Genomic DNA, 15,656 nt, shown 5'->3' on the forward strand with positions numbered 1-15,656 from the left:
GCAGAGCCCAGCTGAGTACTTCCTTCTCTGGAACACTTCAGCTCACGTGTTACTTTGTCCCTTCTTTCAATTTTGTTGACAGTTTCTTACTTCAGTGGGTCAAAATGGGTTTTCTCTCTCAACTGCTATCCCAGCTACACCAATGAGCTGATTTCACTGCCCACCACTCCCATTTATGTCTCTTCTTTCCTTTCTTTTGGCTTAAACTCTTACTGAATGTGAACTCATGAAATTCCATGCTGGTTATTGTCGGGATAGACACAGAAGAATAAAATACAACCATTTCTTTCAAGGAGCTTGAGGTGACCAAGGGAAAAATAGCACCATTAATAAAAATAATTAAAAGGGAAAAAAATAAAGTGATACCTATGCAACTGATTTTGGCACCCTAAAACAAATCAAAACAAAACAAAAAGCTTATTGGGGCTGGTGGGTAAAGCCATTGTTTGTATCCTATATCACAGTGCTGGTTCAAATCCCAGCTGCTTCATTTCTAATCCAGCTTCCTACTAATGCACCTGGGAAAGCACTGGACGATGATTCAAGTGTTTGGGTCCCTGCTACTCATACACAGGACCCAGATGGAGCACTGGGCTGCTGGCTTTGGCCTGGCCTAGCCCAAGCCATTGCAGCCATTTGGGGAGTAAATCAGCAGATGGAAGTGCTCTCTCTCTCTCTCTCTCTCTCTCACTCTCGCTCTTGCTCTCACTCTTTCTCTCTCCCTGCCCCCATCTCTGTCACTCTGCCTTTCAAATAAATAAAATAAATATGAAAAAAACTATCACTCCTTTTACTTCCATATTTCCAGTCTTCTTGCCGTGGCAAGGGATGCATATTCTGTTCCCTTCAAGAGAAGGGGGCCACAGAGCTTGCTTCCTTCTTTATCCTTTTCCCTCTCTAATCCACTAATACACCAAGGCTCTGTCTCATTTCCAATTATTATTACAATTTTTTTCTTAATGTGGAAAAAAATTTAAGGATGCTTTTCATATTTAAATATTTTGGTCAAATTATCACAAATCCATTAAACTGCAATGTCATTATAGCAAAGAACAAACTGAGATGGGTGTTATTATACAAACATTAAAGTTGGTAATAAGTCATTTCATCATTATTATATTGGCACACTGTGAAAGGATCGTTAGTGAAAAGATACACGGCAGGGGGAGAAGACAAGCAGTCACTTTGGAAATAATCCATAGCTATTAGGAGAGGCTCTCTGTCTCTACCTGTGCCACTTGTGGGCAGGTTTGAAGGTCTGGAACAACCATTGGGTGATGGTATGAGGAAAAAACAATAGTCACTCTAAAAGACACAATGGCTCCTGCTTCTTGTTCTCTTATCAAGAATGAACACAGTCAACTGTTCAGGGATATTGGTTCCAACGTCCCCTACAAATACCCAAATCCTTGTATGCTCCAGTTTCTGATATAAAATTGTGTAGTATTTGATATAACCAACAGGGTCCTCTGGTGTACTCTATATCACCTCTAGATTACTTATAATACCTAATACAGTAAAAACGCTATGTGAATAGCTATTACACCACTTTGTTTAGGGAATGATGAGAAGAAAAATGTCAGTACACATTCAGTACAGATGCAAACACTGTATGCCTAACTACATAATACAGCATTCATGGTTGTTTGAATCTGCAGCTATGCAGAATTCATGAGTGTGGAGAGCTGATTGCACATGTTCGGTTAGTGGTTAAGTGGACTATCTGCAGTATTAAACTTTTTTTTTTTTTTTTTTTGACAGGCAGAGTGGACAGTGAGAGAGAGAGACAGAGAGAAAGGTCTTCCTTTGCCGTTGGTTCACCCTCCAATGGCCGCCGCGGCCGGCGCGCTGCGGCCGGCGCACCGCGCTGATCCGATGGCAGGAGCCAGGAGCCAGGTGCTTTTCCTGGTCTCCCATGGGGTGCAGGGCCCAAGCATCTGGGCCATCCTCCACTGCACTCCCTGGCCACAGCAGAGAGCTGGCCTGGAAGAGGGGCAACCGGGACAGAATCCGGCGCCCCGACCGGGACTAGAACCCGGTGTGCCGGCGCCGCTAGGCGGAGGATTAGCCTAGTGAGCCGCGGCGCCGGCTTGCAGTATTAAACTTTAAAATGCATGATCTCTCATAATACATGAATGAACCATTTCCAAGGTTATGATATAAATCACATTTTTTCTTGATATTCACATCACTGGAGTAATTTTATGGTACACGATAAGCACAGGAACACATTTAAGATAGAAATTAAAGAAAGAGTAAATATGTGGTAGAAGGTGCATTTGAACCCAAGTTTTCTCCAAATTCACTCCTGTCTTGTTTTTTAGTGACTCTTACAGATGATAATTATATGAGTCATCTAGCACACCTCCAATAACACAGAGCTCACCTCCTAAGAGTACTCTATCCCATGTTGGCCAGATATGGTTATTGAAATAGTAGGAAAAAATATAGATTCCAGGATAGTACCCACATCTTCTTCCTACTGAGCCTATTGAAAACTTCACGGCATTCAGGTTCTACATTTGTCTCACTGTATGCACCTGCATAATGATATCATTCATTATCTCCATAATCCAGTTGTTCTTAGACTATAGGGCTCTCTCTCTCACTGTCTAAACCATCTCAGGCCATAAATTTCAGACCAGAAACTAGGTCTATTCACTCATATTAGTAAAGAACACTGCAGTATTCTTTGGGATTCAGCCACTGTGGAGTCTAGCTCCTGACAAAACTCTCCTCCATCTGCTCCGGCTTCCAGACTGTGGGCATCTCTCCAAACCCTTCTCTTTTCATTTGCCTCCTGGTAGTATCCAGTCAACCTGACATTATTTTACCCATCTGTCCTCAATACTTCCCCCACCACAGTTAATCATGCTGTATTAATTTGGAACAAAAAGAAGAAAAATGTCCCTGTGACTCCTCTCTCCTCTTTCGGCTCTTGAATCTTGCCACCTGTCCACTACTTTCCATTCCCATTTCAGATCACAGACTGGTGAAAGGGGTATAATAACTGACCAGGAAGTTAATGATAAAAAAAAAATATGATGAGGACTTACAAGAGGGAGAAAAGTACAAAAGGTCTCGAACTTCCATGGTCCAACATCTGACTTTTTGATATTCTATTGGTGAAAACAACATGCATTCAGTAGAAATTGGACTTTGATGTTGAATTCTGATCTTTCCCTGGACTAGAAACATGCATGACAATACGTTCTCACAATGCTGGGCAATGGCAGCCTGCACAGCTCCCAGCCAATCACGGAATCATTAGAGCAAACAACTAATGCTCAGCATGCTGCGTTGCTGAGCTATGATGTTTGGGAGGTTAGTTATTAAACGCATTTAACATAATATTTTCCATTTATTCTGGGTTTATCAGTATGTAACTCCATCATAAATTAAAGAGCATCTGTATATAAAATATTTTAAGGTATATTGTCTTATTGGATGAAAACTTACCCCAAATTCTGTATTTGCAAAGTTGTTCTGCTTATCATTCACTAACAATTGTTATGCATGGGGCCCTTTACTACTCTTCCTATTCTCAGGCATCTTAAATTAAAGGTCTATTTAGAGATTAAGAGAAGCCCCCTTTGGAGCCAACGTTGTGGCTAGCAGGTAAAGCCACTGCCTGTGACATCAGCATCCCATATGGGCACTGACTGGAGTCCTGGGTGCTCCACCTCAGATTCAGCTCCCTGTTAATCCGCCCGGGAAAAGCAGTGGAAGACAGTCCAAATCCTTGGGACCCTACCACCTACATGGGACACCCAGAAGAACCCCTTGAATGCTGGCTTTGGACTGGCCCAGCGCTGGTCATTGAGACCTTTTGGGGAGTGAACCAACAGATGGAAGATCTCTCTCTCTCTCAGTCTCTCTCTTTCTTTCCCTGTAAACTGTGGCTTTCGAATAATTAAACTAAATCCTTTTTATAAGAAAGAAAAATAAAAACACAAAGAAATTTTAATCTAGATATAAAATTTCTCTCTCTTCATCTCTCTCCCAAAGTATACATATACATAAATATTTTGACCTAGAAATTTCACTACCATTGAAGTACTCTATATAATACATAATACTACCTGTACAAAAGTATTGGCAGAAACTATCTTTATGTCAAGGCAGATTATTATGCTTGATGTGAAAATGGGAAAGAATGCTGTGGGAATGCACAGGATAAAAATGAATATAACCATGATAGACTATCCAGGGAGCTTCTACTACATCTCTTACCCTCCTAACAATCTGGACACATTTAGCTTGTCATCAAGGATTTTGAATTCAGATTTTTATTCATTGAATTTTGACAATGAGCACATAAAATATTTCCAACTGTGCCAAAATTTTATTTTATATTTTTCTCACCTAGAATTTGCTAATAAATCACCACCAAAGATCAAAAAGGCTGGACACCATGTGAGTGGTGAGAATTAATACTATTCAGTAATACTACTCTATCAAAAAAAGAGTCCTGTGTCGCTCCCCCTCTTCGTGGAGGAACGACACAGGACCCTGCGCTGTTCTTTCGTCTGCTCGGCCCTCCCCGGGTTTGCTGCTGGTTCTTCCCGGGTTGGCTACTATCCCTTCCACCTCCGTGGAAGGGCAGTTCCCCCTGGCCACATTCCCCACTTCCGCAGGGGAGCGGCACACCGCTGGCCGGCTCTCTCGGGGGCTGCACAGGTGTTCCTGCAGCTAGATGTTCCCCATAGATGTTACTGGTGCACGCCGTCTCTCTCCTCCTTTATAGTCCTCCTCCACCAATCCCAACTCGGCTGCCCACACGCCGAGTACGCTGCTCTCCTCCAATCAGGAGCAAGTCCTACAGTTTATTAGTTGAACTGGAGGCAGCTGTGCGGAAGCTGTTTACTTCTCTCCCAGCGCCATATTGTGGGAGAGCAGATGCATAGAATAAGTCTTAATTTCAGTAACTTAGTCCAGTCCGGATTGCTCCCCACAGTCCTGTGTGGACTGAACTCAACTTTGACTTGGGCAGAGGTGACTGGACATTTTAGGGACAATGAGAATCTAAATAATGGAAGGGTGGAGTTTGAATCAAGTCAGATAAGTGGAAGTTTTTGAAAAGCAGGAGGACAAGAGGTTAGTTAATGACTCAGCCCTCTGGGTTTGCTGAATGTTTCTTATCCAAGGGAGAAAATACTTTCTATATTTTTTTATTTTTAATTTTAAGTTACACAAGTTTCATGTATTTCATATATACAGATTTAGGAACATAGCAACATATCTCAAAGTGCAAAGAAAGGATTTCTAATTGAAAATTTTACTTTGCCTCTGGCAGTCTTGAGCTTTCTCATGCTCACATTTTAAGAAAGGCTGGGATCATCCTAGGGATACAGCTTTGAGCTAGCTATTAGAAACCGTGCATTGCGCCAGTACCATGGCATGGTAGGTTAAACCTCCACCTGCAGTGTTGGCATCCATATGGGCACTGATTCATGTCCCAGCTGGTCCTCTTCCAATCAAGTTCTCTGCTATGGTCTGAGAAAGCAGTGGAAGATGGCCCAAGTGCTTGGGTCCCTGCACCCATGTGAAAGACCCAGAAGATGCTCCTGGCTCATGGCTTTGGCCTTGCCCAGGCCTGGCTGTTGTGGCCATTTGGGAAGTGAACCAGGATGGAAGACCCTTCTTTCTCTCTCTCCCTTTCTCTGTCTGTAACTCTACCTATCAAATAAATAAATAACAAAACAAAGAACAAAGAGAGAGAGAGAAGTATAATATATAAAGAGAGAGAGAAACCACACAAGGATTTGTTCAAGTCTCAGTGTGTATTGGAGGGAGAAGGATGGGAATGAAATCACTGTGCTTAGAGTTTACAAGTTTTTCTAGGGCAAGGTTGAAGCCTAGTTGAGAAGAGGGCTCAGATGAGTCTGAACGGACTTTGGTCAAGAACAGAATGTCACTATGAGAATACTTCAAACAGTTCATGAAAAAAAAAAAGGAAGAACAAAATGGGAAAGTTTATTTCAGTGCTGAAAATTTTTAAATCCATGCACATCTTTTTTATAATATGCATTTTCCATGAATTTTTGAAGATATTTTATGTATCAAACATGAGTAAAGTCAAGTCAATAAATCCAAGATGTATTGGCCGAGAGCCTAATTCGGGTCTATGCCCAGGCTTTCAGCATTGGTTGAAGACTCAGAGACCATCTAAACAATCTTTGCCTTTATCCCCATCTACCAGGATTTCTCACAGATAGGAAAATCACTTTACACTGAAGCATGAATATTGCTGTGGACATCTGATTGTTAGAAAGCTCCACTAACCTCAATTCAAACCTATATTCCTGATGCTTTCAACCATTAGGGGCTTTCATGAAAGACAGAAAGATGCTTCTCTCTCACTTATCAGTAAAAGAGGAATCATCTGTCTTCTACTCAATGCAAACTTAAATGTATCTTCTCCAATAAAAAATAAATCTCAATACATCCTTCTCCTTTTTAAGTCCTGTTACTGCTATTTATATCTTTCTGGCCATCTGGTCATAATATAGGATCTTAGGACTATTTAGCAATTACTTATTGAGCCATTCCTACTCTGCACTGTGCTAGGTGCTATAAAAGGCAGTTAAAAACAAAAAGATAGGCAAGATCCTGTTCTTATGTTACCTGAATTCTAGAAATGAAAGACAATGTACAAATAAGTGAATAGGGAATGTCAGATAGTCAGTGTTTCAGAAATGAATGATGTGATGAAAATCAATTAAAACTTACATGATTACAAATGAGGCATATAATAAAAATTTAATAAATAAATGTTGCATGGATATTTGACACTATACACTACTAAGACACAGACCAATTGAAATCACTGGAAGGAGAGCTTAACAGTAGTAAATAATAAGAGAAACTTGGAGGTAAGTCAATTTAAGGAAAACAAAATAGGTGAATGAAGTTCCCAACTTAATCCGTGGAAATTTGAGTATAAAACATTTAGCCTAGTCACAGAAGATACAGGCTACAGCCTTTCTGTTTTTCAAGTTGAGTGTTTTAAGAAAAATGCAGCCACTTTATGGAATATAAAATTGGAGAAAATAGAATCCCTGAATGGGCTGGTATACCTGAGCTAAACATAACTGTTTTCTTCATACTAGCTGAACCCCTGGCTCCAGTAGAGCAGCTCCTCGTCAATCAGGTGCCTGTTCAAATACTATCTCCTCTGAGAAGCTTAATTAATTACCTAATTTAATTCATCTCCAACCCTCCCCTTTCCACTCCATTATCTACTCTAAAACCATGATATATTTTCTGTAAAATACTTGTCAAGGTCTGAAATCATACAATAGTCTTTTGGATGATGTTCCTATTTTACCATATAAGAAAGTGATCTCTATAAGAGTCGTGGAAATCTTCATCTCCAGTGTGGAGAACACTACCTGAAACAGAGACGGGAAGTGGTAACTGTCTAGTGCTACTTGATTGAATATTACTTTATTGTTATGAAGCAATGTTGTGTTAACATGTCAGGGTCTGGTGGGTTTATCGAACTATGTACTATAAAGAAAACATGAAAAAGCATTAACTGGGCACTCTTGAGCTGACTCTGTGAGTCTGAAAGCTTCCTTCCGAAACAGGGAACACTCTAGCTCTGATGCACTTCATTGTTGTGAACCAGAAAGTATGGAAGCCAGATACAGGAGGAGTTTTGTTCAATGTGATAATTTCTGAGCAGTACAAGAAGGCCAAAAATTCAGTGATATTCCTTGGTAATGTATCTGGAAAACTGTTGTAAATTCTTATTTCTTAATGTCCAAGTAAACAATGTCATACCTTTGGATGTTATTATATGTTCAGTAAAATAGTAAGTCAACTATGGACAATTAAGTTTAGGAGAAATTAAAGAAAGTGAAAATATTGTGTACTGCAGAAAATTTCCTAGAATATTTAATAAAATAAAGTAAATTGTGAGCCCCTCAAAAACAAAGGATGCATTCAGTATTTCCCATAACTGGATGAGGAGATAATTCTTTTTTAAAAAATGTATTTTTTAGATTTCTCTCTCCCTCTATCTCCCTCTCTCTCCCTTTCTCCCTCCCTCCCTCCCTCCCTCCCTCCCTCTTTCTCAGCATATAGACAAATGGAGAGAAATCTTCCAACTACTAGTTCACTCCCCAAATGCCTGTAACGATCATGGAATTCTTTTTCCAGAAAATACATATTAAGATTTCAGGGGACCAAGGGGTAGGCATTTGGCCTAATGGATAAGCTGCCAGTTGAAACACCCACATCCCATATTGGAGTGCCTGGGTTCAACTCCTGACTTCACTTTCAATTCTAGCTTCCAGCTAATGTGCACCCTGACAGGCAGTTGCAGATGGCTCAAGTAGTTGGGTCCCTGCCACCCACACATCAGATCTGGATTGAATTTCTAGCTCACTTTGGTCCCATCCAGGGGACCATCTCCTCATCCTGTCTCTCAAATAAAATAAATAAAAATATTTGTAAATGACTTCATGGGATATCAGGGTCTTAAAAATCAAAGGTCTACGATTCTCAGGATATGAAAAGGCCAAGAACTCTGGGGGTCTGGAAGTAGAATATTATAGATGAATTGTGTTCCCCTCCCCAAAATTCACATGCAAAAGCTCTAACTAAATGCCACTGTATTTTGAGATATGAACTTTAGGGGGGGGTTAAGGCTAAATGGGGTCATAAGGGTGGGGCTTTAATGCAATAGGGCTGATATCCTTATAAGAGGAGAAAGAAACACTAAGGATTAAATGCACAAATAAAGGCCATGTGAAGGAACAGCAAAAAAGCTATAAACCAAAGAGAGAGACCTTAGGAGAAACCAGTCCTGCTGGCATTTTGACTATGGATGCCAAAACTGAGATAAAATAAGTTCCTGCTGGCTAAGCTCCCCAGTTTGTGGCATTTTGTTATGACAGTCTTATAAGATTAATACACTTTCCAATATTGGCCAACTCTTGGGTTATAGGTATCTTTCAGCACTGAGTAAGACAGACATGATTTTACCAATAGGGGCTGAGAGCTGGGTGTGTGTATAAAATCTATACCTACACAGTGGGAGGTCACCTAAGAGCAACATGACTCAGTAGGAAAAAAATCACTGTTTCTATTCATTCACATCATCTTGTCCCATGATTGGAGCTATTTAATCTCAGTGGCTCAAAGATAATTGAATGCTAACTAAAGCACAGAATCCCCGTCTATGTTAACTTCCTGTTCCCACAAAAGGCAGGGAACAAGGTCCTGACAGACACAAGGTCAAAATTCAAATATACAGATCTCTAGCTCACTATGGGCATAATCACAGTGGAACCTATATTAAAACAAACAAAACAGAACAAGAAGACCTGGAGTATGAAGGGGCCACACAGAGGAAAAATAAGAGGAAAGACAAAACACTAGGTAGTCTAGCCAAATCTCGGGCATTGATTTCAAAACCATTCCAGGAAGGAAGGCCTTGAGTGGTTGGTGTGTTTGCTAGGTATCAAAAAGCAAAGTGCCCTGAGGAGTTGGCTTCCCACCCAGCCTCATTCATCAGCCTTTTTTGCCATTGTGTTGAAGGTCAACTTTAAACTCTTTTATTTATTTCTATTTTATTTGAAAGGGAGGGAGAGAAGGAAGGAGGGGGAGAAAGAGAGAGAGAGAGAGAGAGAGAGAGAGAGAGAGAGAGAGAGAGAGAGATATCGCAGTTTCTGGCTCATATCCCAAAAGTTCACAACAGCCAGGGTTGGGCAAGACCAAAGCTAGGAGTCCAGAACTCCATCTGTCCCCACATGGGTGGTAGGGACTCATGTTCTTGAGCTATTACCTGATTGCCAGGATGTGCATTAGCAGGAGGTTGGATCAGAAGCGTAGTAGCTGGGACTCAAACCAGGCAGTCTGATATGCAAAGTGTGTGTCCCAAGTGGACATACTGCTATGCTACATGCCTACCCTGAAGGATGGATTTTTAAGTTAAAAACTTGAAGCAGCAATCTAGATTACTTTCACTAGGTATAGAGGAAGAAGAAAGCACATTGGAAAAGGGACCATAACAGATTGCTGCTTAGATAGATGGGGGTATAGATAGGACAGGAATCCTTGGCCCCTTACTCGGTCATCCTCTCTCCCCACTGGGAACCTCCTGCTTTCCAGATGATTGGCACACAGGAAAATGTCATGCACTGCCCCAGTGCTCTGCTGCTTATTTAAGAGAGCAGCTGTCTTTCCAGAATGCTCTGAGTCTGTCATACCCTTATTATTTCAGTGTCCAGTGTGTCTCCATATCTACCTTGTAAATTTAGGCTTAAAGGCAGCACATCAGCGTGGTTGGAAAGCATCTGCTCTTTACCTTAAACCAACCAATTCTTGGAGCCATCATTGTGGTACAGCAGGTTAATCCGCCACCTACAATGCTGCCAGCATCCCATAAGGACACTGGTTCTGGTCCCAGCTATCCCACTTCTGATCCAGCTCCCCGCTAATGTACCTGGGAAAGCCATGGAAGATGACCCAAGTACCTGGGCCCCTGCCACCCATGTGACAGACCCAGATGGAGTTCCAGGCTCCTGACTTTGGCCTGGCCCAGCCCTGGCCATTGCAGCCATTTGAGGAGTGAACCAGCTAATAGAAGATCTCTCTCTCTCTCTCTCTCTCTCTCTCTTTATCTCTCTCTCTCTCTCTAATGTTACCTTAAAAACAAATAAATTTTAGGGAAAAATACTTCTCTAATCCATGTTTCATTCACTAAATTACAGAGAATAACTGTAGGAGTTTCCTAAGTTTCTTCTAAAGTTTAAGTGAGAGAGCTCACACAGCAGGTGTAGCACAGTTCTAGCACAGGGTAAGTGCTTAACAAATGGCTACCTTTTCTTTTTTAATAAAGCATCCCATTCCTATAGCCGCAGTCTGCACCTGGGTTACTACGAGCTGTGGCACTGGCTTCCCTATTTCCTCCAGCTTATTGACTGAGGAACTCCTCATTCAGGTCATGCTGCAGTTCGACTCCCTCACCCTTAACTAATCCTCTAATGAGTCATCCTCCCCTTCCTGTGGCACCTCAAACCTAAGAGGAAAGGAACTTTCCAAACTCTCAAGCTTTCTTCCTACTCTGTTTTGAATTTCTTCTGCATTAACTTCACCATGCCTTCCCCAGGATGGACCCATGGACACAGTGAGTCCTCTTCTACAGCCTTCAAGTCCCTCCCTCCACCCCTGCCCCCTCTTAGGAATACATGAAGGAATGAATACACTATCCTCCACCTGAAGTGTATGGCTTCTCATCTCCAGATTACTCTCTCATCCCAGTGGGACCCTCAGTAATTTGTGGCTCAGTGTCCAGCTTGAAATTTTCCTCATCATGTAAACAATTACCAAACCCAAACAAGCCCACACCTGATACTTATCCTCACCCTTTGTAGTGCAGAGATCTTCATCTCCACCCATCCTTCATCTGCTTTATTTTTTGATACAGTCTCAGGATCATTGTCTCAACATCACCTCTAAGAAATGAAATCTAATACCTTACCTTCTAATCACAGCCTCCATAAACAACTGTTCATATTCCCCATATCTACAAGTTCACATTTTGCCCAAATCTTGACCTCTACATATGGAAATGCTTACAACTTTCATAGTCCATCAGAATATTCTGGAATCTGTAACTCTCTTCCAAGATGTGCCACCTCCTAACAAGTCTTTATGGTCCCCTCAAGTCTGAGATGTACCCACTTCCTATGCATAAGGTCACTGGTTTTCATTTTTCACTCAGAATCACAATGAATTTGGAAGAAATATCCAGAGTGGTACAGACTGGCCTTCTTGAATCTAGTGCTGGTTTTATCTAGTGGCATTTGGTTTTACATCCATTATTATTTATCTGCTATGTTCCCACTGATGTATGTGCCAACATTTCTCCATACTTCTCAAGCTTCCAGATAAACCTAAGTCTTCCAAGGCAAAAGGCAACCCCAGAGCAGGCATTTGGTATAGCAATTCAAACACCACTTGGGATACTAAATCCTGTACTGGTTCAAGTTCCAGCACTGCTTCTGATTCCTGTTTCCTGCTAATGCACACCCTAGGAAGCAGTAGGTGATAGCTCAAGTACTTGGGTTCCTGTCATCCATATGGGAGACCTAGATTGAGTTTCTGGCTCCCAGTTTTGGCCTGAAACAGCCCCAGCAATTTGGGGAATGAACAAGCAGATAGAAGATTAATCTGTTTCTGATCTGATTCTTTCCCATCTTTGATCCTTTCAAATTCATAAATAAAATTTTTTGAATATTCCTTATTTATTTGAAAGGCAGAGTTGAGAGAGAGAGAGAGAGAGACTAAATCTTCCATCTACTGGTTCACTCCCCAAGTGGCTGCAATCACCCAGATTAAACCAGGCTGAAGCCAGGAGCTTCATCTGGAACTCTCATGTCGGTGGCAGGGACCCAAGCACTTGGGTCACTTTCTGCTGCTTTTCCTAGGACATTAGCAGGGAGCTGAATCAGAGGTGGAGCAGTTGGGACATGAATTGGCACCTAGACAGGATGTCAGTGTCACAGGTGGTAGTTCTACCCATTATGCCACAACACTGACCAATAAACAAACCTTTTTAAAAAGATGTAAGTTCTTCCCTTTGGGTTTGAGACACACTCCAGTATGTTTGCCATTATTATCAAATGCTATGCACTGTACATAATTACATGTGCTATACTTTTCTATAACTAGCAGTGAAACTTGCTGAAGCTTCCTTCCATTCATCTCATCTCTTTCAGCTCCAAAACATTTTTTAAAAAATGTGTGACCCTGTATTTCCATGTCACCCTGATCACCCTTTTATCTCATTCCTACTACTCTTAGCCAAAATTGCATTTTCAAACTGCAATAATGAAATCATGGCTTTTTCTCAGTATTCGTTTTCTTCAAACTTTCAGAGAAAACAATACAACTTATAATTACCTCTCTTTATAAGACTCTTCACTTCATTTCTCTTCCATGACTGAGCACAGTTAACTCCATTAATTGTTACTGTGATTACTGAATGATTACCTAAATCTTCTGAACCTCAACCCACTCACTGGTGAGATTAGGATAATAAAAATTCCTTCTTCCATGAGTTGTCATGAAGATGACATCATGAAGATGACATTCCACATCATCAGTTACCATACATCAAGAGCTAATTAAGAGTTTGCCATCCTAATAAGCAAACACACACACACACACACACACACACAACCATGCATACATATCTACAACAGATTTTATGTATACAAGTCATGTGTCACATAACAATGTTTTGGGACACTTGTTCCATAAGATTATAATGTAGCTAAAAACTCTGATCACCCTGTGACCTTCTAACCATCATAATGTCATAGTGTAATATATTACACCTCCAGCCATACAAAAGTATATTATATACCATTAATATACAATACATAATACTTGATAATGATAATAAATTACTATGTTACTAGTTTATTTCTATTTTATTTCTATTTTTATCATTGGAGTGTATTTCTAATTACAAAAAAGCTTACTGTAAACTAGTATGCTATGCTACACTTACTGCAGCCTCATACATCTCATGTTCTGCATCTCTTAATTGCATCATTTTTCTGTGCTTGACTTAGTATTTGTTGCTTTATTTACTGTGGCCCTGAATCTCATGGGCCATACCATGTAGTGGGCTCTACCATCTAGGCTTGTGTAAGCATACTCTATGATACCTGCAAATGATGACATCCTCTAATGATGCATTTCTCAGAATGCAGCCCCATTGTTAAGTGGTGCCTGACTCTGCGTGCATGTGTGCGTAAAATCTTCATGCTATGTGCCAAAGTTGTGGTGCAGAGGGTTAAGCTGCTACCTTTGAAACCAGACCCTATACTGGAGCACTGATTTGAGTCCCAACTGCTCTGCTTCCAATCTGTCTCCCTGCTAATGTATCTGGGAAGGCAGCAGAAGACAGCCCAAGTAGGTCTCCACGTGGGAGACCCAGTTGGATTTCCAGGCTTCTGACTTTGGCCTGGCCCAGCCATTGCAGCCATTTTGGGAGTGAACAAGCAGATGGAAGATTTCTCTCTCTCCTTCTCTCTCTTCTTTTCTCTGTAACTCTGCCTTTCAAAAAAACAAAACCTTTAAAAAAATCTTCACACTCAAAAATACCCAGTTAAGTAATTGTTATATCTGCTTTAGAAATAAGGAAGAGTTCAGAAGTTAATATAATTCATATATTCAAAGGCACATCATCAATAATTTCAGAATGAAGATTCCAAAGAGATCCATCAAACCTCGTGCTTAACCACTGTATTATATTGCCTCCCAAAGAAGCCGCAAAAGTCCAAATTTTAGAAGGCCTTGCAATATCATTTATTATTCACTTAATTTTTTTGTAGATGTTATTTCAGAATATACTAAAATAAACCTAGCAAACAATGGACTAATAAGACAGAATCTATTGCTTCCCCCCAGGTTTTCATACATGTATCTTTACATTTGCTAGACAAACAGCATCACTTGGACGATTGTAGTTGGATGATGCAGTTCAATCTATTGTCAGGGATCCATAGTATTGACTTTTAGCTCATAGATGATGATAATAATAAAAGTAATCACAGTAACATAATTAAATTCTCTGTGATTCAGAACAGACTTTCATGTAAATTACTCCAATTATGTAACTGTATTGTGACTAACAATAAGACTTAACAGACAGGGAATGAAACTCAGGCTCTAGGGTGGTCTCAGCTATTTGCCAACCACTTCCATTTCTCCATATTCTGATTTTCAGGAAACAAGATAGGATAAGTCACATTCACTTTATAACCCCTATAGTTGGGCAAGGGGACATGCGGGTCATGTAAGGGGAAGTGACAGTGGTGTCACTTCATTGCTGAACAGGTAAATCTTCCAGAACACTCCTTCATTTCACCTTGACAATATTCCAAATACTGGGAACCTTCCATCATGGGCACTTCACCATCCAAGGTGAAGGCAAGGCAGCACCATCAGTTGAATTGTACAAATGAGTAGCTTGAATAACAAACAAACTTGGGGCAATCATTTGGTACAAGAAGGCAAACCATTACTTTGGATGCACACATCCCGTATTAGAGTTCTTGAGTTTGCATACTAGTTCTGCTTCCAATTCCAGCATACTGATAATGTGGACCCCGGGAAGGCAGCAGGTAATGGCTCAAGTACTTGGATCCTTGTTACACACGTGGGAGACCAGGATTGAGTTTCTGGCTCTTGGCTTCACCCTGGCCAAGGCCAGCTGTTGCAGGCATTTGGTGAATTAATTAGCAGGCATAAGATTTCTCTCTCTTTCTGTCTCTTTCTCTCCCTCCCTCCCTTGCTTTTTCCTCCTCTCTCAATAAATAAAAATGTATTTTTAGATATGTCCTATTTCCTCTCTGTCTGCCTCTCTGCCTCTAAAATATATAAATCTATACTTTTTTAAAGGAACAAATGTATTATTTTTTAAAAAAAGATTTATTTATTTATTTGAAAGACAGTTACAGAGAGACAGAGGCAGAAAGAGAAAAAGAGAGAGAGAGAGGTCTTCCATCCGCTGGTTCACTCCCCAAATGCCACAACAGCAGGAGCTGGGCCAATCTGAAGCCAGGAGCCTGGAGTTTCTTCCAGGTCTCCCACATGGGTGCAGGGGCCCAAGGAGTTGGGCCATCTTC

General features: G+C 40.9%; 1 protein-coding gene across 10 annotated transcripts in view; it reads right to left on the reverse strand.

Moving 5' to 3' along the window:
- LOC103347914 (ovomucoid) overlaps positions 1-15,656 on the reverse strand; it is a 138,638-nt gene that overhangs the window by 67,993 nt on the left and 54,989 nt on the right. The gene's annotated exons all lie outside the window — the stretch shown is intronic.

This window comes from Oryctolagus cuniculus, chromosome 6 (genome assembly GCF_964237555.1).
Source record: "Oryctolagus cuniculus chromosome 6, mOryCun1.1, whole genome shotgun sequence".
NCBI classification, from domain to species: Eukaryota; Metazoa; Chordata; class Mammalia; order Lagomorpha; family Leporidae; genus Oryctolagus; species Oryctolagus cuniculus.